Below are 27,804 nucleotides of genomic sequence, written 5' to 3' on the forward strand. Positions count from 1 at the left end.
GATTCATTCAAACTCCCCAAAATTTTTAGGTAACAGCAGTTATTATTATTATTTTACCTCTATCTTTGCCTCTAAACTAAATGTGTTATAAATGTGTAATAATCAGAAAAATCCTTGGAGTGTGATTTTGTTCACTGGCCAGTGATTAAAACCCTTTTCCCAAATGTGTTGGGGACCTGCTGTCTCATTAGACTAAACCCTTTTTCTGTGGGCACTGCATGATGCTTATTTCTGTTTTCTTCTAAGAGAACATGTTGCCCCAACGCTGTTGAGCAATTTATCTCAGATGAAAAAAATCTCTTTTTTTGCAATTAGGACAAAAAAAAGAAAAGAAACAGTGCAGAGCAGGTAGGGAGTTAACAAAGGAAGTTCTCCCCCCAACCTTTCATGCCCAGTGTTGGTGACACAGGGGCAGTACTGTCCCTTTGATTTACTCTCACCCAGCACTGTAGAGACCAGGGCACAGGGATGACACTGAAATCCAGCTGTTTGCTTTGGTGCAGCCATTCCACTGCCCCTCTCCAGGGGTGGTCATTAGGGAGCTCTTAATGCTCATCTGTTGGTGAGTTTGGCTCATAGCCACAAAGACTCCCATGTGACCACAGGAAATGGGCATGATTTTAGCACGGTCTGTTATTGTGTATTTCTTTGTAAGACCTCAATCCTTCCCTAAATTCGTGCCAAAATCTAACATCTGGTGGACAGTGTTTCCCATACCAGAAGTGTTAGGCTGCAGAGTTGTTTGGGGCATCTTTCATTGTCCTGTGTGTCCCCTACAGTCAGATCCTTTAATATGGCTCAGATGAAAGACAACCTCACTAGCTCAGGATGGTTCAGACCAGTATTAAACTGTTTGCTAGCTGAAACACAGAATCTTCACAGCCTCCTTTTTTTCCCAGTACTTGGTTGTTAATTTCATGTTTTATTAGGGATTTCTTGTACTCCTAAGACTTAACTGGGGGTTCTCACTGATCCCCACTCCCCATTAGCTGTCAGTCTCAAGGGAATGTAAAAGTTTTCATGTAAAATAAAAACAAAGCCCAGAAAAAAGTGTTCTTTGTCTCTGACTGGTTCCTCTCCACTCTGAAGATGTTTCAGTTACCCCTGGTGGTACCCCTCCATTTGGAAGCAAGGATTCAAAATCTGGTAAAAGAACCACACTTCTCTGTCAGGGATGGGATTTTATCCTTCAGCTACACATTCAGGTGTGAAGACTGGGATGTGGCCCCAACTCTCTCCATCCCCTGGAATTTCCACTGTGAAGTTTCCTAACTATAAAAGGAGGGGGTGAAATGAAGTTTTACCTTTCTCCAGTTCTCTGAAATTAGTATTTTTAGTGAGTAAAGAAAACAAAAGCCAAGGCCCTGACTCATCTCACCTTCAGCATGCTTTTGGATCAAGGGATTTTGTGTTTTCTCCTTTTTATCATCTCCAGACTGGTAGGAACAATGCAGTCCAATATCAGTGACTGATAATGCAGTGTTGGGGAAAATTGTTCATTTTCGATTGAACAGACATGTTAATCTCACTGGGATGTAAATGAAAGGTGCTCCTGATTCATTCCATCTCTTGACATTTCCATTTCAACCTGTCCTTCAGGGATGTTCACCTCCAAGAAATGCATTAAGGGAAACCAGAGCATGTAAGGATGAAGCAGGATAATAAGGAATGTCGATATTGCATATTGAAAGTAAAAAATGTAACAATGTCATTTTAATTGAGGTGCAGAGAGTACAGTTCCCTTCTAATTTCCTGTACAAAGTAATGCAAATATATGGAAACTTAAAATTCAAAAATAATTTCAGTTAGCTCTTGTATTATCTGATGGAGCAAACAAGAATTAAATGGATGTCATTGTAAGTAACAGTCAACTTGAAATCTGTTTTCTAACCAGAATAATTATCTTTATTTTATTTGAATAAACAAGAGCCAGGCAGAGAGTTTTAGAGTATGTAGAATAGTTTCAATCAGCATTAGAAGAATATTATTTAAAAAGCTCCTCATATCCTTTTACAGTAAGTAACATAAAAGAGAGCAAGGAGACACAGTGTATTAAATTTCTCTAACAAGATCTCATTTCCAAAAATAGAATATGCATCAAACAGTCTTCTTTTATGTACAGTCCATATAAACCAAGCACAAAGCATTAATCACTCCATGTAAGAGGTGCTGTGATCATACATTACTTAGCCCAGCATCCATATCCCAGTGTTCCCTTTTGATTTGCACTTTTGAAGATAATGATCCTTCAAGCTATATTCATGAACATGTTCCATCAAGGCTGGATGACTTTATTTGAATAAAGGTTGCAGGTTTTCTGCCAGCTACCTCCCATCTTGTATATTCACTGTATAAAGGTGATGCATAAGTAGCAGAACAGAAGTGCATTTTGGATTCTGGAGGAAAAGAAACACTTTGTCTCTGCAACAAAAGAAGAATTTAGCTCAACTCACCATAAAGACCATTGCTTTTATTATTTTCATTTCCTTTATTACACATTATACATAATTCCTCTTCCATAACTAGGAACTCACAACAGGACATAAGATATTATATTCCTCATCTATTCTGCATTTTGTGAAGTCATTTAAAAATTCTTTTGTACACATTGACATTTTTCAAAAAGAAAGAAACCAAATTAATTGAAAATAATGATGTCTTTTTTAAAAAGTTTTTTCTACTTTTGCTCAAACTTCGAATTGCACTACTCCCCATTCTCAGGTCAAAATCATTCCTGTACATACACACATCCATTGCTAGCTGCTTTGTTCTGTTTTATTTCAGCACTACTTCCCTATGTTAGACAAAATGGACAACAAGAAAGCATTGATATAAATGTACAAAGAAGATACTTCCTGTGGGGTATTGAAGAGTTGGGAAGTTCATAGTCTTCATACAAATATATAAAATATTTGAAATTTTCTCCATTCATTGGAATTCATTCAGTTTCACTTGTCAGACCTGTGCAACAAATACAAGACCAGAAGTTAATCATGATCAGTGCACTCAGGTGTTTTCAGACCATGCAGAAAAGCTGTGAAGGGGAGGAACTCCCCACACCTGCAATTTTTCCTTCACTAACAGCACTTGTTTACAGCCAGGCTCAGCAAATACAAATGTTTGTGATCCACTAGCTATTCCCACCTACTCTCCAGATCTCTGTCTGATGAAACTTCCTGATTCTGTCAAGATTTCAGGACTTTAAAGCCTTGAGTTTTGCCCTCGGTGCAGGGTGCTGGGGCTCTGCCCCACCCCACTGCCCCTCTCATCCCCAGCCACCCAGCAGAGTGGGAGCTGGGATCAGGGCAGCTCCAGCCCTTCCAGCCCCAGAAAAGCCCTGCCCCTGCTTCAGCAGGCACAGGAGGCAAATCCTGCCCTGTGGCTCAGCAGTGTGGCCATGTTGCAGGGGGTAGGGATCCATCAATTCATAAAAATCAAAATGCTATTTAATTTTACCATTAAATACTACTTACTGATAAATAAATATATATGTCTGTGCATTTTATTTTTTTAAACTGCTTTGGTTATCCTCTTTTCTTGCCTTTTCTGTTCTACCCATCAGAGTATTCACTGGTGAGACTCCATCCAAACTGAGTAGCCCTGGGGACTTTTCAACCTCTCTTCTTTTGGAAGTGTAACTTCCTGTAACTACTTTTGTCACAGTTCCACTTCTCTCCTATTTCTGCTTTAATTCTCATGACTGACCAGCACTGAAGACAGTATTCTAGACAGAGTAGCAAAGTATTTTCTGTGTTCTTTTCATAAATCCCACTGATTTATTTATCTGAAGCAATGTTGGGTGGGGCACTTAGTTTCTGTCTGGGGAGTTGACCTGTCTACAGTGGCTCTTTCCTTGTCAGTCACAGCTAATCTGAAGTCCAGCACAGGACCTATTTCTGTTCTCTTTGAAGTTAAGAAATACCATGGTTGCTATTGATATCAGTGGTTCCAGATAGCTCAGTCTTGAAAACCTCAAAACAGGCTTTGCAATTAACTTTCAGAAGGTCAAGACACTTTCTCAGCATATATGTTTAATCAGCTAAGATATGAATATTTGAGGTGGAAGAATGCGTCTACTTTTGTTAAATTTTATTGAGTTCAGAACCTTGAACAAATGCGTAGAAAACCGAAAAAGTCACAGGACAGAACAAAAAATGACAACATTCTATATCTCATTATGTGTCACATGAAGAGAGTTTATGCTCCTGAATGCATGCAGGCTGTGCACATTTGAGCAAACAGTACAGGGACATCAAAAGGCTGGGATTGCTCAGCTTCCAGGAGAAACTCCTTCCTGGAGAAGAGAGGTGCTATTAAGAGAAACCCTCATGACTTACACCAACTGCTTGAAAGTGGTGGCAACCATTAAATAAAGAAGTCAAATGTCAATTAACTTGTCTTGAAAAAAGTGAGAGGGTGTCACTGCCCACAGTGAAGTGGCCATAACACCACATGTAGTGCTGCCAGCACTCTGTGGCCATTGGCAGTCAAATGATGTGGCCATCTCAGCTGGCTCAATAAGGCAATGCACTGTTCTGTTCCAGCTGAAATTTCCTTCCAGTCAGGTAATTTCAGGTATTTCTCTTTCTGATCTCAAAAACAAAATCCAACTTTAGGGCTGTATTTGATGGCTCCCTGGGATACACACGCACATGTAATCCTGTCCTATATAATTACCTCCTGCCTACACATGCTCTCCATGTGCTTCAGCATCCAGGATTATTCTCCTTTCTCTTTTAAAATCTGCTGTGCCTGTTCCTGAGTATCACAGGGAGGCTGTTTTCAAGTGGTGTGTGAATGGCACTGCTGGCTATGACTGAACACGAGGCCTCAAGCCTGGGATCAGGACAAAGAGTGTGCAGGGCACAGCAGGCAAATCTGAGCACAGTGTGGTCCTCAGCATCACAGTGTTTTCTGATCCTTCTGCTGAGGGAGGCCAGTGACAGCTCCTGCCTCCAAACACCCTGGGCAGGTTGTGGCATGATGGACAGATGTGATTTAGCATTCTGGGTTTTAGGATTGCATTATATTTTTTTGTACTTTTCTAGCAGGCTCAGCATCTTCGATTTAAGGCTGTGTTTTCTGCAGATGTCACCCTGGAGGAGACATCTGCCTTTCATGGGAGCTCCATGCTTATCTTCTTTAAGTAGTTTAGGCTTTCCTTACTTCCTGACAGCCATCCTGTGCTGGGCACATCAACCACCAATAATTGTGGCAATACAAGGAAGATGGGTACAAAGCCCTTGCGTATAAAAAGGACGGAGACAGTTTTCCTCATTGCCTAGTGACAGGAAAGAAGACAACAGGCACAAATTGAAATACAGAGAATTTCATCCAAATAGGAAAGAAAACTTCTTTTACCATCAGGGTGTTCAAACACTAGTCCAGGTTGCCCAGGAAAGTTGTGGAGACTCCATTCTTGGAGATATTCAAACCCTGACTGACATGGTCCTGAGCAATGACCTGAGCAGGGCACTGGACTGGATGTTTTGCTGAGGTGGCCTTGAGGCTCAGGCAGTCTGTAAGCCTGGCAGAGGCTTTGCTAGTCCCAGGGGAAGCTGTCCTCTATCATGAGGGCCAAGGTGGATTCATGGGCCATGTGCAAGGTCCCTCTTGCCCTTGCCTGGCAGTGGAGCCATCAGTGAGTTTACAAACTATAAAAGGCGTTATAAACTATCTTACTGTGTTCCTAATAAGAGAAGTAACCTGGTTTATGGGATTACTTTTGGTCACATGCTCCATTTTTTCAAATACCTCTTTGTCCTTTCTTTGTTTCCTCATAGTTCCCACACATTTGACCTTCATCTCCCATTGAAATCATTGTTAATATCTCAGGGCTGAAAGATCCAAACTGGCACTGTATCCCATCCAGCCAAGCAAGCACCTCTCTTCTTCCCTCCTTCCATGACACAGGTCTCTCACTAGGTAGTGGACCCACCAAAACACCTGCTGTGTCCAGTTCTTCCAGTCACAACTGGGACACAGCAGCTCCAACCAAAGGAAACCCAGCCTCCCTAGGAGACCATGTGCCTACAAGAGTGGCTAGTTAGCAGAAGGAGCAATAAAACCAAAAATATAGTTCCCAGGAACCCTGCCACATGCCATCCAAAAGAAGCAAAAATCAAATTGCCATGATGATAAATCTTTCCTTAGGGCTCAGGTGCTGAGGAAAATCAAGCCCACTTTTCTCAAATTTTGTCTAAAGCATGCTGCTTGCAAGTGCTGCTATTTCAACACCTGGTAACTGTATTATCTTTCTCTCAGGTATACTCTCTGCTCTCTTGTTGCTTATAATTACTACCTAAGCTCCCTTTGCAGTCAGTGGACCCTCCATTATCTCCCTGTGATGCTCTAATCCACTCAGACCTCCCACTGGCCAGCTCCAATTCTCCCTGTCCCAGCTCCCAAAGGCATGTTATTTTTAGAGCACAAACTCCTCCAGAGATCAATGGGAGCCTGTAAACTCAAAAGCAGGTTGCTCATGGTACATTAATATTCCTCCCAGTTATGTTCTCTGGTGATTCTTTCAGCTGCTGCAGGTTATCACCAAACTCCCTCACTGCTCCAATCAACCTTGTACTGAACAACCCTCAGCCATTTAAAAAAAGCATAAACTTGAGACCAAATGCTTAAATGCTGTCCTGATTAAGGGTGGACATAAGCACATGCTTAGGAATGCTTTGAACCATGGAATTAGAGGGTTTTTCAGCCCTCAAGACCTTCTTCATTCCCTGACTGAGAATCTGCAAGGCTATGATTGCAGTCAGTTGGATGCCAGTGTCAGCTTCTGGAATAAAAAAGACTGGATCCCTGAGGATTCTGACCACAGAAAAAAGCAGTAGCTATTTTTATATAAGAAATTATTTAATGTATGTGGTGTTCAACACAGATGCAACTTCAGAAATAAATGCAAATAAAGAAATGAATTGCAAAATCTCACTTTTTTTTTCCCTTTTTCAAAATTACAGTTTTTAAAGCTGCATCTCCTTTTTATTCACTGAAAACACCCAACTAGTTAACAGCAAGCAGACAAAATATTTATTCTTTAAAAAAACACTAGTGATTCCAATTATTAGTGTTTTCTGTTCTTAGAGAGTGTGGTAGCTGAAAGAAGAAGAAACATGAAATCCATCCAGATTTTGGCTGTATCTCCATATATGCAATAAAATGACCACATTTGGTGCTAATATTATATAATTAAAGACCATGCATGAATCACCTGGGCACCAAATAGATTTTTTTTCTTTATTTCAATAGTTTCCAGCCCTATATATTTAACCCCAAAATTCTCTTTTATAAGAAGTGATTTAACATAGGAGAAAACAGACATTAGCACTTCAAAGATCAGTGATTATAGCAAGTGCACCAAGGTTCAGTAAATGCCTCCCACTCAACAAGCTTCCAAAGTGAACGGCCACATGATGTTTACTCCTCACCAGGGCCCATTTATAGATCTCTTACTCACCACTATCTCAGCCATAAATGCAACCCTCAAAAAGAGGCAGCAAGGAGAGCTCTATTTGGGAGCAGACAGAGAGTTCACAGTGGGAGAACTGGCCCTTGTCTTCACAGTACTGCTTAGCCAGGCTGTGGATCATGATTTAAATCCACACTAAAGATTCCAGACTGGAAGTGTTCATTACATACCTTGTGAATTGCACACGGACAGCAGGTATGGCTGCTTGAAGAAAATTCCGCACCGTTCGGAAAAATTGGCTAAAAGGGTTAAAAAGTGCCCCTTCAAAAGTGCAAGTGGGAAATGAAGGTAATGACTTCTTAGGGAATTAGGAGACCTAGGAAGGAGTTTTGTTCCCATTATGTCATTTAAAAGACATCTGGCCATTCCCAGCAAATAGCACACTGGGAATGAAAAGGGTATCGGTTACAGTAAGGTAAGAAGGGGACAGAGGTCATGAACGTCTGTGAGTCTGGAGCAGAATTAGCCTGGAATTACAAACACACTGCTCTACAGAAGGAAAACCTGGGCAAAAGGTAAATCCAGGGACATGTCTCCTTTCATTGCCCTAGTGAATTGTCAAGGGGAAATAAAGCCAGACTATCTCCTTAGACTCTCTAATTCCCCTACACATCTGGTAAAAGCTTTGACCTTTTGGAGACAGTAACCTGGAGTTCCAGTGGATCTGCTTTAATTCCTCTCCCTCACTTCCCTTTGATGGGCAGAACTTGCTACAATCAGCTTCTCCCATGCAACTACTTTAATATTTATATCACATCAAGATCACTGTCCACAGAGATGCCAGAGGGAGCAGCAGGAAGTCAAATGTGCTCCAGGTTAACATATTAATACTGTGATGGGATGCCAGAGAGATGTTTTAAGTTGCAAAGGAGAGGGAGTGCATCCCTTGACTCCTTTCCAACAATATCTGGTTGACTAAATTAAAGATCCTACTTAAAATTAAACTGCATGGTTTTTTACAAATTATTTCAACACATTTGTTATATTTCTGTCAGAATAATGACAGCAGCTCTCATATAGCTGAGCATATATCATATGTCTTTTAAAATATGTTTTCTCTCATTTACATTTTCTGGGCATTGTCCCTGTGAAATACTGGAAAGATAAACATTTATACCTTTTTAAAAATTATTTTTAACTCCTTTTTTCTTGGTCCTTTACCTACAGTCAATAAAAATATGTAAGAAAGCATCTGGAAATGGAAATGCATGTACACAATCATGCAGGGTTTCAAAACAAAAAAGAGAAAGGTCAGAATTTTTATTCTTTCAATTCATCTGATAAAGAATGCTAGGCAAAAAATATTTTCCACCAAAATGCAAAAAGAATATTTTTAATAAACTTTCCTATCTTCACTATGAAGAAATTTTTGAAAGCCATATGCTCTTTTTGACATACATATATTCTTTCTCTAATTTACCTCGCAGTTCAGACGGTGTGACATGGGGAGGGAAGGACAGCTTTGACCCTTTCACTGCTTGCAGCTCAGCAGTGCAGACACAAAGGAGTGCAGCCAAGTGCTGTGTAACAGCAGGTCTAGTCAGACATAGCACAGCCTTTTATTTCAGACAGGAGAAGTCAGGTGGAAACATTCCTCGTGTTATACTGTTATCAAAAATTCTTGTTACCTGCACTGTCACGAAGCTTTGACACCAAAGGAACTTGCAAAAGAGACACAATTTCACTCAGTGGCTCTAAAATGACAGATAACACATAGAAGTCTTTCAGATCAACATGAATTCTAAAATTCTAAATTTTTGTTGTCTGAAAGACCTAATGTCCATAAAGACATGATACTTGTAATTTATTATACTGCTTTTTTTTTTTTTTTTTGGTAAGTGGAATGCATGTGGAGTTTAAGATGCTGCAATAAACAGCAGTTTCAAAAGTGAAAAAACCCTCTCAGATACCAGCATTTCCAGTGAAAAAACCACATATCCCTACCCCTTGACTAGTATTAATTCAAGAGTTTTGGCATTTGTGGTGTGTTACAAACACTACAATCTCTAGAGCATGGAAATGTGTTCTGAACTTCTACATCTCTTTAGCCTTACCAGTTATCATTTTACTTTTGTTTGGGCATTTCTTGGCAGAGATCAGAAAGCTGCCTAAAACATCATGCTGGGCTGCCAGTTCTCATTTACATGAAGTAGAACCTTAATGAGCATGTTTTTTTTAGCTAATGGATTCACAACAAATGTTGATATAAATACATTGTCTAAAAAGATAAAAACAACAGTTTCTTAAAGCTGGCAAAGCATATCTTGAAGTTTATCATATCTGAGCAGTTCATAAAGAAACTGACTTTTAAAGGACTGATTATGCAGAGCACTTTGAAATGTTATTACAAAGAAAACTCTATATAAATTCTGGCTTACTCTCTGTTATTTGTATTATTACTACTTCTGCAATGACTTTCTCTGGAACTATTATTTTCATTTTCTCTCCAGACTGTACAGGTTTTAAAGCACAGTGGCTGTAAAAGATGCTCACCTCAAATTAAATTCAAGTTTTCATTTCAATTTTCTGCTTTTCATTAACATTTTCACTACAAATTCTCATAACTTAAAGTGTCACCCTTAGAAAAAGATTTTGCAGACCCATCTTCAGTTGTTTAGGACTGTATGAGGTAATTTGTGATTCATAATGGCTAGCAAAGATTAAGCAGCATATACCTGTGCTGTGATTAAAGTTGTTGATAAGGAGCTGCAGTGGCTCTTTTTACCTCTGCTAATAAGAACTATGCTGCAGCACTTTCTAGCTTTTAAATTAATATCTTCTGAAGGGAAAAAAAAAAAAAACGCTTTTCCTTTCTAGCATTTTAGTAAATTCTGCCAAGTCCATGCAGGTGTGTGCCTGTAATTATTATTCTTTGCAATTATTTATCAATATAGGGAAAATTGTTCTCTGAGGTTATGTTAAGTGGTTCTCATTCACCTGTACAATCTCTGCATTAAAAAGCATTTGATTTCCAGTGTAGGCATCACTCAAGAGCTTGGTCACTGTTGTCAGGTATCATCCTGACCACATTAGCAAGTACACCCAAATAGTCTGTTAATGAAGCCAAATGACTTAAAGAGCTTAAGTAGCAAAAACTTTAAATTGGTGAGATTAGAGAGGAATTTCTTGGACAGTTTTGTTGTATTTAATTTTCATTCCCCATAACAGCAGACAGTGAAACTTCAGTAATTATCATTGTAGCAAATTCATCAGTGAGGAAGCCAAAGCCTAATGGCTGATCCTGCAAAGTGTTTATTACCTCCTTTGAGGTGCAACAAATCCTATTGATTTCTCCAATGATAAACAAAACCACTCAGCTGCTTGCAGGCACAGGGTGGAAAATAGCCAGTAGCAATGTACCTGGGTGGTGGTGCAGCAGGAAAAAGAAAAGAGGTTGCTAGGAGCCCTTATGGACTGATAATTGTGATGTCCACAAGATGAAGAGCTATAAGGGACCAGACAAAGCACTAATATAAATAAAATAATAATTGGTAAACTATTCAATATAGAAAAACAAACAAACAAAAAACCCCAAAATAAGCAATAAAAATATTAATAGAGGACGTAAAGAAAAAAGCTGTGACATTTAAAACAATGGGACATCTTTCTTGTACAGAGAGTGGTGATGCAATATGAAATGCACCCTCTGAGAGTTAATTGCCTGACTGAGGTTTCTCAGCCAGGGCATGTCTCTGAAAACAAAGCTTCCAGCTAGGAGAAAATGTATATGGTGGTGAGTGCTCTTGCTGCAGAGGCTCCCTGCAGTCAGCACTTGGCAGCCCACCACAGAGATGACGTGGGGAAAACACCTCAGAGGTGGCTGCAGCTGAAGTACAAAGGCAGGAACACGATTACTGGTACTGAAATCCATAACCTGGATCAAACATGGCAAATTATTACACAGCTAAAACATGGAATTCCTGGATTGCTTCAAAAGTGACTTGAGAGTGTGGGGGCCACAGCCTTTGGGCTGGATGGGGAGGGATCCCACCAGAAGCATTACAGCTCCAAAAAGCCAAATCCTCTCCCATCCCAAGTAGGATGGGAGCACCATCAGGGGGACCAAAGCCATTTTGCACCTCCCAAGCCCCAGCCCAGCACAGAGACCCAACAGCAGCAGCTGTGCCTGGCACAGAGGGAGGATGAGGATGTTTGCTGAGGCATCTCCCGGCCTTGCAAATCCTCCAGTAGCTTGGATTGTCACATTTCATGATGATCTCAATGGCTTGTGTCTGCACCAGACCCACAGCATCACGGGCTTGAAGTTGCTAAACAACAGCTGTAGCAAGTACTTAGAAATTTGTTTGGGGTGGACAGAAAGCTGGAAATCTAATAAATCAAAGCTTCTTGGCAAAAGTGCCTGATTTAGTTGCAAAAATTTGGATTCATTCTCAGGAAATTGAAAATCCCCAGATACTCTGTGCTTGTCTGGGAAAATTTCAGGCCACCCAATTTTGTTTTGCTAGAAAAATATTTGATTTGGGGAGGCTGAAATTTGGAGAAAGATGATGTTATTTTTTACTGACATTTTTATGGTAGGGTAAAGACACTTCCAGGTGAATCCTTCCAGCAGTCTTATTGCAGTCCCTCAAACAGTGCAAAAAAAGCCACTGTAAGGGTGGGCTATCACCCTCAAGATTGTGCTGCCTCATGCCACATGAACTCTAGAATGTACAACTGTGCTACATAATTAAATTATGAGCAATGATTTTCGAGTTGTTTTGCACAAAAGAGATTCTGGAGGAAGGCACTGCCTTGGACTTCTTTGACACTGGCACTTCATTTGAGCTGGCTCTCCAATGAAATATTAAAGCTTGACCCAAAATTATGTATGAAACATTCTCACAAATCCAAATGCCTCCTATCACACAGCAAAATGCTGCTGCTGGAAAGGTTCTATGATTTCACACCTGAATGCTCATGCCTTTTGCTATTGTCATGCTGGCTGCCATTTAAACTCCTGAAAAGCACTTTCTCCAGAGACACACGCCCAGTGCTAAGCAACACTGCTTCATGTCTGCATGGTTTTCACATGCAGGGAAGGGTTTAAATATTGCTTCTCATTTTTAAATTCAAAAATGGTAAGCAAAAGGTTAAGAATTTTTTTTTGTCAGGGATGGTAGAGCTGCAGGGACAAAGACTGTGGAAAGTGAAATATTTGGCACGCTGCTGATTCCTGTGGAGTCCCTCACTAATGGCATTTCTAAAGTGCCATTGATCTCTGTTGACAGCTGACTTCTGTGGAGTCAATGGCTTTTTCTTTTTCAAAAACATTGAGGAACTCAATGATAAAAAGCACATATTAAAATAATATTGAGTTGATAAATGACTCACATAAGCATCAGTTAATCAGTCAAGACTGAACACGAAGCCTAATAGTGATTATTCATATTCAAATATTAAGATATCAAGTTTTCTTTCCCCTATATTTAAAGTGAGGTAGGCTACTCCAGAGACTCACTGGTATGTAGAAAAGATGATTCAGCATTGCTGTGCTTGTTTTGTAACCATGCATAATTTTGTAGCTATGAGATGGTATGAAGAAAATTGTTATGAATCATAAAATTCAGGCAACACAATGTAAGGCAGACTGTACAGTATGTTAATTCATGTGCAATGACAAACACATAAACACTCACACTTAGCTTCCATACTGCCTCATTTTTCACTTCCTATCAGACGTTAATATTGTCTGAAGATTTTTATTTCACTACCCATAAGAATTCACGTATTGTCCAGTATCCTAGCTCTGCTACTCTTTTTTTATTGCAAATACTTTCCATTTTAATAAAGCTTTAATGGTTGAGAAGAAAGGTCTAAGCACTGGGTGTTGACTGGTTAGACATTCAAAAGCCACGTGTTCAAACTTTGGCAAGGCAGATTGTTGTCTTATGTTTGCCCCTGAAAAACAGGCACATTTAATGTTGATTTTAGAAATTACTAAGAAAAAAAAAAAAAGGTATTAGAAAACAAAGTCTGTTCATGTGTATCCTGAAGGTAATTGATTTTTGGGGTTGTTTGTATATGCTTACTTTGGGATTAAAATTATGTATATATTTCTATCATGACTTTTTATTAAATTCAAGTTCCAGGGCAATGAAAATAGAAGCAAACAGCATCTTGGTGTACTGCAAACACGCCCTTTCTTCCTTCAGTGAAGCAAAAGGGTGAAATGACAGGAGAATTATCAGGTTGGATAATTACTGGAGAAAAGGACAAGTTTGCTTGATTTGTTGCTTGAGAGTTGGCATGGGCTGAGACTGCTGAAATTTGTTTAAAATGCAATGAGTTTTTGTACCTAAGAGTATGCCAAGAGTCAAAATGGTCCAACATTTTTCTGATGGAACATTTCTCCACTGGGAAAGTTTTGTGATTTGAAAATATAACTTTTTATGGAAACATTTTGCTTTCAGCAATTCTCCTGATGCAACATGGAACACTGAGCATGAGTGATCTGGCCAGCTTTTTATCCCAGCAGCTGCCCAGGGGGCTGGTGCTGCTCTGTGGCTTTGGGGGCTTCCAAGGGTCAGCAATTTCAGGTCTGACAGACTCAATAACCCTAATCCCTGATCAACACTCCCAACAGTCAGAAGCTGCATTATTGGGACATAGCTTCCCAAATCAGAGGTGAAATATCCTATTTTTTAAACTGTACCCAAATCAGAGGTGAAATATCCTATTTTTTAAACTGTAAATAGCATGGTTTAACCCCTGCTATTCCTGCTCCCTTGTGGTTAAGCTGAGGGGAGGGCCTGGATCTGCAGTATGACATAAACTTGGCATTCCCAAACTGGTTCCACTGCCTCTGCCTCATCTCTGCCTCCTGCTGCATTGATCTGCACCTTCCTTCAGGTGTGTGATGCCAAACACTTCAATGCTGCCCTTCAAGAATCATTTTGACAACTACAAGCTCTAAAAATGAGCTGTACACCCAGTTTTCCCAGACTCAAAGACCGACCCATGGGAAGTAAAAAAAATTGTTTTTATGAATGGGTCAGAAGCCAAGCCCTGTGTAGATGCTAAGCAGTGCTCACACATATAACAATAATAATAACAATAACAATTAAACCCTATTTGGCCCACAGTGATTTCTAGTACACAATAAGACACAATTCATGCCAAGAAAATTTGAGACAAATGGAGGGATAGGAAAAAGACAGCTCAGTTATATTGGGTATAATAACCAGCAGACTTACAGTAGGAGCTGCATGACTGCTGACACACAGCAATGACTGTTACAGAATTCATCTATAACAAGGACTATTATTTTTATGCAGCAGGCTTCCTGAGCCCTCCCAGGGCAGTATTTTGAAAGCGTTTAGCTGATTAAACATGCAACCCCCTAGGAGTGAGGCACTTAGCATTTCTTTGGGAAGCTGAGGAACCTAATTGCAGGTTTACAGAGCTCAAAGTACTTTAGAAGCTTGCCCTCTAGTTTTCCTGAAGAGTTACTGCCACCATGCAGTATTTACTGATATGTTCTGACTGGGGTTTATCTCACTGTAACAGTTATTTCCCCTTCCTTCCCCTCCAAAAATATAAAAATTCCAAACCTACATCCTACCAACAATCAACAGTGTAAATAAACTAGATTCACCACTAACCCTTTAGCCAGTGTTCTGTACTAAATCATTATATCAATAGAGTTGACAAAACCACATCATTTGAAAACTAGTGCTTGTGAAAAAAATAGTCTTTATTAATGGCAAACCCAGAAGCAGGAGAAGACAAAAGACTGTCAGAAAAGAGTCTTTTGCATTTTTAGCACTTCAGATTGTTGAAGCAGCTGAAGGACACACTGTTCCTTTGCATCATTATTGAGAAGAGGCTGGGGAAAGTAAAACAACCACATTTCTGTGGTAGCCAGGGAAACACAGAAAGGCAGCAGCACAACCTACCTGCTTCTGCTATTGGAGTTAAAGGGAAAAAATGCAGCAGTGTAACCTCTACAGACCCTTTTTGAAGAGAGCTGCTGCCCCTTGACCTGCCACCCTGGGGAGGAGGGATCATCCTGCAGATGCTCCCCTGCTGCTGCCTGATGTGCTCCCCACCTCAAAACTAAACTGCAATTAAAGTTACAAAGAGAATCCACTTCAGAAACATCCTATAGCCTAGCAAAGGCTTTGCCAGGATCTGTGTGTTTTTGGAAGCCTCAGGAGAGGAACATAGCTCTGCTGTAATTTCAGCTCTCTCAGGACTTCTCAGGGATATCATGGGCTCTTGGACAGTCTGAAGCTCTGTGAGAGCAGCACACGCTGTTGTGTGTTACTGAGAGCTGCAGTGACATTTGGTGGTCCTTGCTGGGCTCTGAAGGCAGGGCAGGTTATTTCTCAGCTGTGAGGTTGGTGTGGAGCCAGGTGGCTCCTCAGTTCAGCTGCACTGCAGGAGCAAGGATGGGCAGCACGGGGTGCTGGGGCCAGCAAAGTGCTGCTGAACCTGCAGCAATCCCTATCCCTAAGCTCTCTCACACTGATTTCTTTGCTCTCAATGCATCAGCAGCAAGTTCTGTGATCTTGAAGATACTTCCTTTCCAAGAAAGAAAATAGAAATCTCAGCTATCTCTATTTGGGCAGCAATATCCAATTTATTCGTCATGAATCCTGCCTCCCTCTGCTGCCACCTCACCCAGTCTGTACTGCAAATAACCCATATTCGATTCTCTGTGCTAGTTACAGTTTCTAAAAATGCTACTTTCTCCTGGTCATATGGCTTCTTCTCACAGAATTCATAATGTATGAGTGAGTGTTGTTCCCTATAAATATAGTGTACATCTGATATGCCTACAAATAATATCACAGCACAGAGCTGTGATTAACCGTGGCACCAATCATCCACCTGTTTTCTTTCAATACAACTCTGGCACGTGCAATAAAAAGAGACAATGCTCACATCCCTGCAAATATACTCACAGATGTTATTTTCAATACATTTAAATCCAGGCTTAGTGGTCTCTGTGAACTTTGCAAATACTTTTCCTGAAATTCTTAGCACTTTGTAGAAGCAAAATATATTGAAAAATACAGTAAAATGGAGGAAAAGGAAAGGGTGGTAAGAAAATGATTGCCAACTCAAAACCCAACAGAGTTTTTCCATAACCCACATTCTCTGAAGGTTCTTCTGCATATTTAAGTCTCATCCTAGATTTTATGGATCCTTTACCGTGGAAAAGTGAGAGTTCTTAATCAGCTTGGGAAATTTGACAGCCGTCTTGCACCTAACCCAGAGGATCTCCTCAGAGATGGAAAAGCGTGAAGCCAAAATATCATATACAGGCTGTTAATTTAATTTGACATGTTACTGACTGCATTAGAAAACTGTGTATTCTGACATCTGGTCCATACAGAATATGCTCAATTCTTCACATTACCTTGCTTCTTCAAAGCTACTGCAGGTATTGGGGCAGTATTGTTTATAGACAAATAATATATATACTATACACACATACATGTTGTTTTTATAGGATTTTGTAACTTATTAGGGTTTCAAAGGTAAGCCCATCTTTTACCAAGGAATAAATAGGTTTCTTCAAAACATAAGTGTTACAACATGTTGCCTGTCCTGTTAATACTTGATTTGCAATCTGTGACAGATGAGCATTTAGAAATGAGTTATTAGGATTGACTGGAAGACATAAGGGAGAATTAAACTTTCTCACAGCACCGTGTTTCAAAAGAGAAAATTGTTTTTTGACTAAACAAATTGAAAAACAAAAAAAATATGTTTCCATAGAGAAATAGAAGGAAAAGCTGAGAGGAATCACCTGCTGTTAAAAAACAGGCACTGGAGACCAATTGTATTTTGGTTTTGAATCTGCATGGCCATGATCTACATGATCTACAGTTTCTATGGAAAAGATTTGTTTTGCTCAGCTCAGCAGAAAGGCCCCTCTCAGAACAAGTGCAGCAGCTCCTGCTGGAGCACCCACACCAGCACAGGAGCTGGATTTGGCTGCAGAGAGACAGAGCCTCACTCACTCTTAGCAGCGAGCAACATGCAATTTGAAGGTTCAAATTTGGAGTGAGATTTTGAGATGCACTTCAGTGATTTCTGAGCTCAGTTCCCACAGTCACCTTGGGGTTGAACTTATCACTGGGGGACAGTCCCAGCAATTTGGATGCCTCAGGTGCAAACAGGATGCAGGTACTTAAATCCAAAATTTTGTTCCTCAAAACCATGAACCAGCTACAAGGTAACCTCAAACTGTGCTCGTGCCCATCTAAAATGACCTGAGTTTAAATAACCCTGCTCCTCTGAGTACCAGGCAGATGTGCAAACCTGAGCAGCACCCAGGAGCTGGGTGGGTTTCCAGAGATTGTCCTCCTCAGCACCTACATAATTGCATCAGACTGTACAAAAACACAGCAGCAGACACCCTGGTTTCTTTCAAATCACAGCTTGAGGGGACTGTTGCTACACAAATTAGCCTTTAGACATGGTACACAGCAATCTGCAGGCTGAGGCACATGGAAGCAAGTTTCCTTAGTGCCAGTCGAGCTCCACATGGCTAAGCTGCCATCAGGCTGACTCGTCTACAGATTAATTTTAATTCATTTCTGCATAGCAGCTGAGCTTTAACTTGAAGTCTAGAAAGGACCCCCCCTGCCAAGATAGTCTGCAGTCTCCAGGGAAGCAAGAACTGTGGGTTTTAATCCTTTTGAGGCAAAGAAGGACCTGACCTGGTTTATTCATGCTTCCTGGCTGTGCATGTGTGATAATCACTGAGCCAAGGCAGAAGGGAGGGGCCACCAGCACATGCCTTCTCTTGCTAGTTTGCAAATTTTTCTACTTGCTTTTAAAAAAGTTGGAGCATATCTGGAGGAGACAGTTCACACTGTTTATCCAGGATGATGGGAAATGTCTCCTGGCTTTACTGAGGACATTGTGGAAGCCTCAAGGGAAAGAAAAGCATTGTTTTCAATTTTTTTCTGTTAGCTACGTCTAAACAGCTTTCCACACAAGCTTCACCATGCTGCTTGCAGAAGTGTTTCAAGGGTTTTTAACAGCACATGCAAAGCCATCTTCTCGAGATGGCAGAAGTGTGGGTTTCTGCAGGGCAGAATGTTTCTGAAGAGACCTGTGTGATCAGAGCACTGAGGACTCCGGGTGAAGCAGGACTCTCTTTCTCCATTCTCCTCTCTCTGGAACCTTGTACATCTCTTTACAGACAATTTCCTGGTGGGAGGAACCAGGACTTTCTCTGAGCAGTGCTAAAGCAGCTTGGCAGAGGAAGACAATGCTGGCCTTCATCCATCCCTTGGGATGCAGCAATTGAGGCAGGAGGCTGTGCCATAGTGTGGCCAGCTGCTCTCCCCTCCTGCTGCCCTTCCTCAGGCTCTGAGGCACTTCAGCTCCCCTCTCTGGGGATGAGCCACTGAAGCAGCAGGTGTTTACAGAGCTGGAGCTCAGGCACTGCTCCCCCTGGTAGGTGATGGCAGAGGATCACCTCCATGGCAAGGAGCCCTGGAGCCACGGAGGTGAAGTGTCTGTGTGAGCACACCAGGACACAGCAGTGCCATGTGCTGGCCTGCACCCTTGGTGGCTGGAGCTGCCTGCGTCTTTCTGCCCAGCATGGATCTGGGCCACGTGCTGTTCACAAAGTTCCAGGCACTGCTGAAGGGTGGGAAGGAATGTTCGAGGTACTCTACTGCCATTGCACATGATTTTCATGCCGTGGGCTTGACTTGATGAAAATGGCTAAGAGGCCAAAAATCTCACTGCAGATGGAGCCCCAAGGACTTGACTTTGCTGAAGGATGGTTGATCTTTAGCTCAAAAATGAGATTTTTAACCCCAAGTCAGCACTCTGAGAGCCTCCACTCAGCTCTGTGGTGTCTGTTAAAGCAAGGCCCAGAAGAAGTTGGAGCTGATTGCTCTATTTGTCATCCTCAGGTTTTTTAATTTCAACCAAACTGCAGATAACCTCACACCTGGACATGGCCCAGAAAGTTACTGCTTGTCAACAGAGTGGTGTTCTGTGGGCAGGTTTAACACGGGTTGGGCCAGGTTCTTGTTCTCTACACTTGTAAGGCAGAACACAAACATGGCTTGTGACAGACTTTGAAGCATTCACAGGCTCAGCAGTGCCTCAGGTGTTTTCTACTAATGTGTTAAACTGTAGTAACTGGAGATAGATAACACTTAGAATTCATTTGCCCCAGAGTAATTAGTCACATATATGATAGCATATCTATTCTGTTCCAGAATAAAAATTTTAGAAGCATATAAAAAGCAGGAAGAGATGCTTTTTAAATGAAGGGCTTGAACTAAAAAAGGGTACATGTGTGCTATACCCATCCAGATTCACTTTACTTTCAGCAAAATGGGCTGAAAAACCGAAAATATGCCTTGTCTTTACAGAGAAAGCTCTTCTTTTCTTGAGAACTAAAAGAGAGAAATATTACATATTTTTCAAAAATAAATGGCTCCATTCAAAGCCTGAAGAGACAGATCAATTCAAATATTTTCAGACGAAACCACAAAAACAAGGAAATTGAAAAATTCAAAATTAAATGGTTTGAGATCCTCCATTAATTATTTAGTGGAGGTCTGAGATGCTTTGTTAATTTTAGCAGAGGACATGCTCTATCCCATCTTAAACAATCTTTGGGAAGGGTACTGCACTCAGTAGCAGTGTGATTTGCAAACACAGGAGAACTGAAGGTGTTCTTTTCCCTGTATTCTGCCTATTTTAGCTCAAATATTTGGTTTCAAGTCTTTGGATATGCATTTTTTTCCATTTCAGTACATACTTTGTGTTGGTTTCATCTTCTGTATAAAGGCAGCACGTTTCAAAGCTCTGAAACAGCAATACCCAGTTATTGCCATCATCCTTCCCTCAGAAGAGGAACAGTTTGGCTTGGGGGGAAGCGTTTTGTTCTTTGATGTTTCCCCAGTAAAAGCAATTTCCGAGCCCTGCTCCCGCTTTGTGCACAGCAAGCTCTGCTGCCTCGGCTGCTCCTGGGGTTCATTCTCTGGGAAGCAGGACAAGCACTCCCCATCCCTAAGTGCATCCATGGCCACAGCCTTTATTTGCTCTGAGATTGCTTTTCTGTGCCCTGAAAGGCTCTGCAAATTCACGCAGGAGTAACAGCAATTTTAAGACAAGGTGTGCTCCAAGGCAATAAATGAGAACAAAGACCCAGGAGAGCTAAAAGCTGAAGGACTCAATTTATTTCTTTTATCCATTGAATAACTGAATTATTAAATTAAAAGCAATGCTACATCAACTTTACCAAGGTGGGGGAGTAAGTTCTAAACACCAAGACTGAGGGCTTTATTCTGCTTTTATGGAACCCATGTTTTGTACATGAACCTCAGTCAATTGCAGTCAGAAGCAAATATAGCCCTACTGCTATAGCCAGGAAATGACAGGACAAAAACCAGGCATTATACTTGTTCCCAAGTTGAAGTAAAGGTTAATTCAGCTGAGTCTCCCTTCAGCTGGCTACAACTTGCAGCAAATCAAATTTGAAAAATAAATTATGACCAACTCTGAGAGTAATACATATTTCTGCAGGAAAATTCTGATTTATTCTGTGTCCTTTGTTCACCTGGAAATACAGTGTATTTGAGACTCCTTTGGCAAATCAAAGGGCAATGAGGAGGTTAAAACAGCAGCAGATAGAGTCAGCAAAACCCAACAACACTGGAAGCTTAGGGTTTCCTCAGCAGTGTTGACACTGGGGCAGTGGATGTTGGCAGGGGAGCTCTACCTACACACAATGTTCTACCTACACACAGTGAGCTCAAACACTACACAAATGTTATTCTCCAAAGAAATTTGCAAACAAGTGTGAAACAGAGGTATCCTTGGCACTAGAAGAGCTACATTTTTCAAAAGAAGGCACACCAGGAGCAATTTGGTGGCTGAAGCAGGTGTAGTCCTGAGTACAAAGCAGGGCTTGGGACACTGGTAGATGTCCTGCTCCTGGACAGGGGTCACAAGGCTCATGCCACATCGAGCCAGTTCTGCAAGAGATGACAAAGTACAGCAATGCAGTAATTTATGGGGATTTTAAGCACAAGGCTGTTAGAACATAATTAGGTAGTCTTCTATCAAATGAAATGAATAAAAACTATAAAACAAAATGATGAGGCACTAAATTTAGAAGAAAATTCATTTGATTATCACATCAGAGCTGAGATATTTCAGATCATACTGTCAGTTTAATTGGCTACAATTTATGTAGATTTGATAAAACTATCTGAGCTGTTGCTAACGTGGGAAGTCACACTTCATGTATTCCAAAGCAGTTAGCCTTTTCACTCTGATGTAGCACTTGAAAACCTTGTGCTGAACACATTTTGAGCTGTATAAAGGTGGGAATGACTGGAATTGCTTATTATTTTGTGTTTCTGATGATTTCTGTCATTACAGTGTCTGATTGCTCCAGGCATACCTAACACTTGGAGGACAGTTCCCAGGAACAGGGAAACAGCATTGCTCTCATCTCACTCATACCTCCCTAGCAGTGATCAGTGTGATCTTGTTCCTGCTCTCCAGTTTCTAATGCCCACAGTCCCCTGGTTACAACTAGCTCTGCATGGATTTATATGCATATGACTTGGGAAAGGTGTCTTTCAAGTCACAGGACCTTCTCCTAAATACTGGGATCTGTTCACACAGCAAATATCGGAAGTTTTAGGGATTCCTGATATCCTGCTGAGGTTTCCAAGAGGAGTACATTCCAGTGGTACCTGTTGTTAGATGCTGTAGTTCATGGGCTAACTCTTAACACATCTAGCAGAGATAAATAAGAAAAGCTGTTGACTGTATTCCTTCCTCTCACTTCACTGATCCCTCAACATCTGGTATCTTCAGCAGGTCTCCTGCCTTTCTGAGCTTCTTTTGAGGGATGTCACCCCAGAAATCGCATCTCACTCAGGCTACTGAGTGTAAAGTTTATTTTTATGAAAATCTGTCATGAACAGCATCAATGGAAAGAGAGGAGTTATTTTATGGAAGAGTCTAACAGAAGTTCAGGACTAAGGAATCAACAGAATGACCACAGGGAGGCAGTTACTAATTAGCAGTGACCTATGAAAATTTTCAGCTTTCAAACAAAACTCTCAGACCTTTCTTCAGAAATGGTTCTCACTTGAGAACAGAGCAGAGATTTGTGGGTCCACATTGCTAGCACTGGAAGTATTTTGTTACTTTAAGGGCATTAATGTTTCAAAGGGAGAGGCTCAATGAAGACATTTCTCCTGTCTGTGTGTAGAGGCTAAAAGTCAGGAGAGACTTCTTCAAGTTATTACCTTGTGCCTGTCTCTTCCAGCAATAATAATAAAAAAAAAGCTCTGCTTGAATATACGCTTTGGGAAAAAAAAGACTTTTATTTTTCTTTTTTTTTTTTTAAATACAAACATCTGTTCTTTTAGTTTGCTTTGAAGCAAAATGTTTTCTGATTCTTCAGTGTTTGTTTTGAAGTTATTAGTCAGTTTTCAAAACCACAAAGCATAATCTTTTCCTAACTAGTTTATGTAGAAGCTTTTGTGGTTTATAAGAATATGCCCTGTTTTTTACTTGGCAAAATTACCCTCCTAGCACACACCTTCAAGCTTTCTTAGGCCTCTGGAAAGCAGACTCTTTCCTGTCTGTTCTCCCCCCTCTCTTCCACAACTCAGCTAGAGAATGAGAAGGAAATCTCTCCTTGGTTTGCAAAGGACTGACATGCTGGGGCTTTCCACAGCATTTTTGGGGATAGGGACCCAATTCAGGACAGACAACTGCCAGCCACGACAGAGAAAACTGTGCTGGCTTGGCTGGGGTAGAGTTAATTCTCTTTGCATTGGCTGTGTATTGGATTAGTGCTGAACACAGGGTTGGTAATACAGAAATGGTTTTTGTTGTTGCTGAGCAGGGCTTACACAGAGCCAAGGCCTTTTCTGCTTTTCCTACAGCCACGCTGGTGAGGGGGCTGGGAGCGTGTGGGAGGAGACACAGCTGGGACAGGGGACCCCAGCTGAGGAAAGGGATGTTCCAGGCCATATGGCATCATGAGCAATGTATAGTGGGGGGAAGAAGGAGGAAGAGGAGGTGTTTGGAGTGATGGAGTTTGTCTTCCCAAGTCACTGGTATGTACAATGGGGTCCTGCTCTCCTGGAGATGGCTGAACTTCCACTGCCCTTGGGAAACTGTGAATTAATTCCTGGTTTTGCTTTGCTTGCTTGCACGACTTTTGCTTTACCTATTAAACTGTTTTCATCTCAACCCATGAGTTTTCTCTTTTACATTTCCAATTCTTTCCCCCAACACTGAGGGGTGAGTGAGCAAGTGCCTGTGTGGTACCTGGTGGCTGGCTGGGGTTAAACCATGACAACTAAATCTTTTCTTCTGATCACAGAAACTCTGGGAAACAAAAACATTAATAAAACATTAATAACTTTTTTTTTCTTTTTCTTGAGGAGGTAACAGGATTAGAAAGGCTTCTCTGATACTAAATGATGTCCTGGTCATTCCATTTTTCTCTTTGAAAACAAATTTCTAGCTCTCTGTTTTAAAGTCTGAAAGCACATCTTAAGCAGACTCAAGAAACCTGGAAGGCAAACCAAAAGAACTTCAAATAGTCTATTAAAAAATCCTACAATCCTTCAACTACCTAGTTTCTTAGGACAATTTTACAAGAAGAAGGGACTTGACTAAACTGATGGGTGGCCATGAAATCCTTGAGTGGTGCTGGTCTGGGAGTTCTGAATCAAAACCAGCAGGATGGTAGGAAACCATAGATGGAAGAAGACAAGAAGCACTTTGACATTAACACAGCCACACAGTGAGTATGTTGGGGGATGTCCAGTCCCTGGGCACCACCACAAGGGCCTGGCTCTGCCCTCTTTGCACCCTGCCTTCAGGTCCTTGTGCACACTGAGGAAATTCCCCCGCAACCCCTCTGACCTTGGCAGGAGGATCCTGCAGCAATTCTTGATGCACATCCTCCTTCTCCACCCCATAGTTCCCACTCCAGGAGATCTTATCTCCTGAGCTAGCTTGGCATCCTCTGGAGGCAGGATTCCCTCCTCTCACACAAGCTTTGGCTGCTGGGACTCAATCAAATGAACACATTTTTCTCTTTCAAGAGCTCACAGCATGTCAGAGTTTGTCTGCTAGCAAAGCACTGCTGTGTTTGTGGAGGAGGACCAATAACCCTGCTTGTTACTGTGCTGCAGTTTGGCTGCACCCCTCTGACCCGTGTGAGCACAGGAATAAGATGCAAACACTAAGCTGTGTGTCAGAGCAGGGACACCAGGAGAGGCAGATGGCTGCTGTTAACTGAGGGGCAGCCTAAGAGCAATGTATAGCAGGAAATAGTAATTAAATTTTTAGTGAGCAAAGTTGTAATGTGCATTTTTAGTCTGGGATAATAGACAATTTTTTAATGTAAATAATTAATAGCAACACCGAGGAACATCTTGTGTGTATAGATATAAAACCTTTATTCCCTAAGGGACTTTTGTTAGAGTTTTTTCCCCTTTCTTTTTCCCCAAGTGATGCCAATCTCAGAGGATGCTCCGCTGACAAGATTTCTCATTTTATGTGGGGCAGAATTCTCTGCATAATACAAAGGCTAAACTGCCCTAGGAAATTTTTCCTTGTTCTTCAGCCTTCAAAATACAGTTCCCTTTCTTCTGTAACCTGAATTATTCTGTAACAACAGAATTATCTTCTGCAATCAAACCACCCTCCCCAGTAGAGCTCCAGGTAAAGACAACAATTTTTCTGCAAGTACTGCATCAGATGGTGAGAAACCATCTCATCAACAATGTGATGGGGATCTGAACAGTTCCTTTCTCCAAACACAACCAGAAGACAGTGCTGGGAGTGCTGCCCCTATGTCCATGACAGACTGCTTTGTTACTTTAAGACTGTAAATTTCCCTTTTTTCCTTTTGAGAAATTCTTCCACTAAAAAAGTCTTCTTCAAGAGGAAAGGACTAGACCACTTTATAGCTGAAGGTTGAAGTCCATATGTAGGGTCCATGGCCCTTCACCATAAAAAGATTTGTTACACAGCCCTCCACACTTCAGGACACAAAAGGGGAAGGGATACAGAATGAAGAATGACCATGAGCTGCAGAAGTAACTGGCTGCCATTATCTGTATTCTCAGATGAAATGTCAGTTTGTGCTCAGACCATTTTCAAGTATAATCACCATACTAGTTATCACATGAGATATCACAACAATCTGCAATAAATCTCAGCCACAGCAGGCTCAATTTGTCACAAACTAAATGCTCCCTACCATTACTTATTCAATAAGGCATATATTTTTAGTGTATGATATTTTGTTACTATCTTATTTTGCATGTGCTTCACTCCTGTGCATGTAGAAATGTCCAGGTGTGAAGGGAGCAGAAAAAAAATTACTGTAGATGGAGAAAAGGGAAATGAATCATAACTCACATTGTACATTAAAACTAGCAGCATCTAACACATCATCTACAGGTGTGGAAGAAAAAAATCTTTATGACACAGTAGAGTATGCTAATTAGCTAATTATAGATGATACATCCAGATCCCCATAAGGGATGACTACAGGAATATCTTATCTGAGCAGCACTTGATGACCTTCAGTGGATCCAGCTTCATGACATCTCCCTAATTACATTCCTCCCACAAATTGTTATACTCACAACCATGATCTTAGCAAGTCTATTCATGTTTCCTAATTTGGTGAAGAGCAAGACCAAGGATATTTAATACAAGTTACTCGAAAGTGCAAATTATGTAGGAATGGGTTTGCAAATAGTGAACCAACCCACTGCTTTGCAGGTTTCTTATTTTTGCTGCTGGGTTTGCATGATAAACTGAGCAAGAAAACATGGATCAAAATTCAAGCAAAATTAATCACGTTAGCTTGCAATTTCCTGAAACTAACCATGAAATGTGACAATACAGGAGGTAAAGTTGGAAATATCTGCTGTGGTTGTAAAAGCTTTGATATTTGTGACATGTTAAAGTGTACTTTTGATATTTTTTGTTGTATCATATTATAGGATCACAGAATAATGGAAATTATCCAGAGTATTTGGAGATATTCTAACTGTTTCAAGTAGGTATTTCCTACAAAAAGAAAAAAATAATATCAAAGGGAAATCCCTCAACAGTGAATATCTGAGAAGGATTTAAGAGAGAATTAATTTTCAAACTGAAAACCAAAGAATACCCTCATCTATCAGTACACACTCTGCACAGGCATATTCTCTTGGCCAGTCAGTTCACCATTCCTTTGAGATCGTCACACCCAAAGGATGATCTCTAACCCCTTCCCATAGATGGAGCAAAGTATCAGGCAGGTGTGAGTGTGAATTTCTTGCAGACTGAGATAATATTCTCTGGATTTGCATGATCAGTCATAAAACAGCTTTCTGACAACATCACCTTTTGTACAAGGCTGCAGGACACAACTTAAGCACCAGATCTGATGAATGTCCTCTTATAGGGGCCAGTCCTTAGATTTAGTATCATTCAAGGCTGCTGGATGTGGCATGTGGTTAATTTACATCTCAATTTTATGTGGAATTCGTGCACATGCTTAGTTGCACATCATCCAAAGTCACAAGCTCCAGTGAGTACTGTACCTGCAACTCCTGTAGAAACTAAGTTCTCAGAGATGACCTGTGACTGCACTACCCCAAATCTAGAAATCTGTATCGCTGTCAGAACCTGATAACCAGTATATCAAAAGAAGGACAGAGGCAGAAACAATTTCATAATAACTTCATTGCTTTCAAGATGCCCTTTACTTTGCTGACCTTTCTGTAGAAAACTTTAGAGTGAACATCTGAGCATGCCCTAAATGTTTCTGTCAGATTCTCCACAAGGTAATTACTAAAAAACTTTTAAATGTTAAAAATAGCAATCATCTCAGAATAAATATAGGGCTAAATTTATGTCAAAATATCTCTTACAGGAAAAAAACTCTTTAAAGTTTCACATTAAAAATTCATATTTCTCTGGGCAGTGCTTTAGTGAAATGACTAAAATGTTGCATTTTACAAAATGTTATTTTTCCCCCCCAAGTTTCCTGAAGAGAAAGACTCTGTTGCATCTTTAAAATATCAGGAACATTATGACACAGCAGGGTAAAAGCAAGAAAAGACTCAACACTCTTTCCTTCCAAATGGCACATTTATGCTGTACATAGAAAATAAGTTAATGATGCAGTGTGCACTGGGGTAATTCACTCAAATTATACACCATTTCTTCTAAGATTCCTGGTTCTTAGCACTTCTGAATTCCCAGAACCCCTTTGCATTGCTTTCTCTTTTCCTCTGTTCTTCATTAATGTTTCTGTGCCGCAAATTCCAGATGATTTTCTCCTGCTCAAC

General features: G+C 40.8%; 1 protein-coding gene across 4 annotated transcripts in view; it reads right to left on the bottom strand.

Moving 5' to 3' along the window:
• Nucleotides 1-1,936: 1,936 nt before the first annotated feature.
• The window catches only part of SMPX (small muscle protein X-linked), a 39,878-nt gene continuing 14,010 nt past the window's right edge, over nt 1,937-27,804 (bottom strand). For 3 of the 4 annotated variants that reach the window (XM_033052284.2, XM_033052285.2, XM_033052282.2), the window contains exon 5: nt 1,937-2,961. The gene's annotated coding sequence lies outside the window, so the exon portion shown is untranslated. Of the gene's footprint in view, nt 2,962-20,631; nt 21,445-27,804 lie in introns of those variants that run through there. The other variant, XM_033052283.2, reaches the window with a different exon arrangement.

Source organism: Catharus ustulatus, chromosome 2, assembly GCF_009819885.2.
Source record: "Catharus ustulatus isolate bCatUst1 chromosome 2, bCatUst1.pri.v2, whole genome shotgun sequence".
Lineage (NCBI taxonomy): Eukaryota > Metazoa > Chordata > Aves > Passeriformes > Turdidae > Catharus > Catharus ustulatus.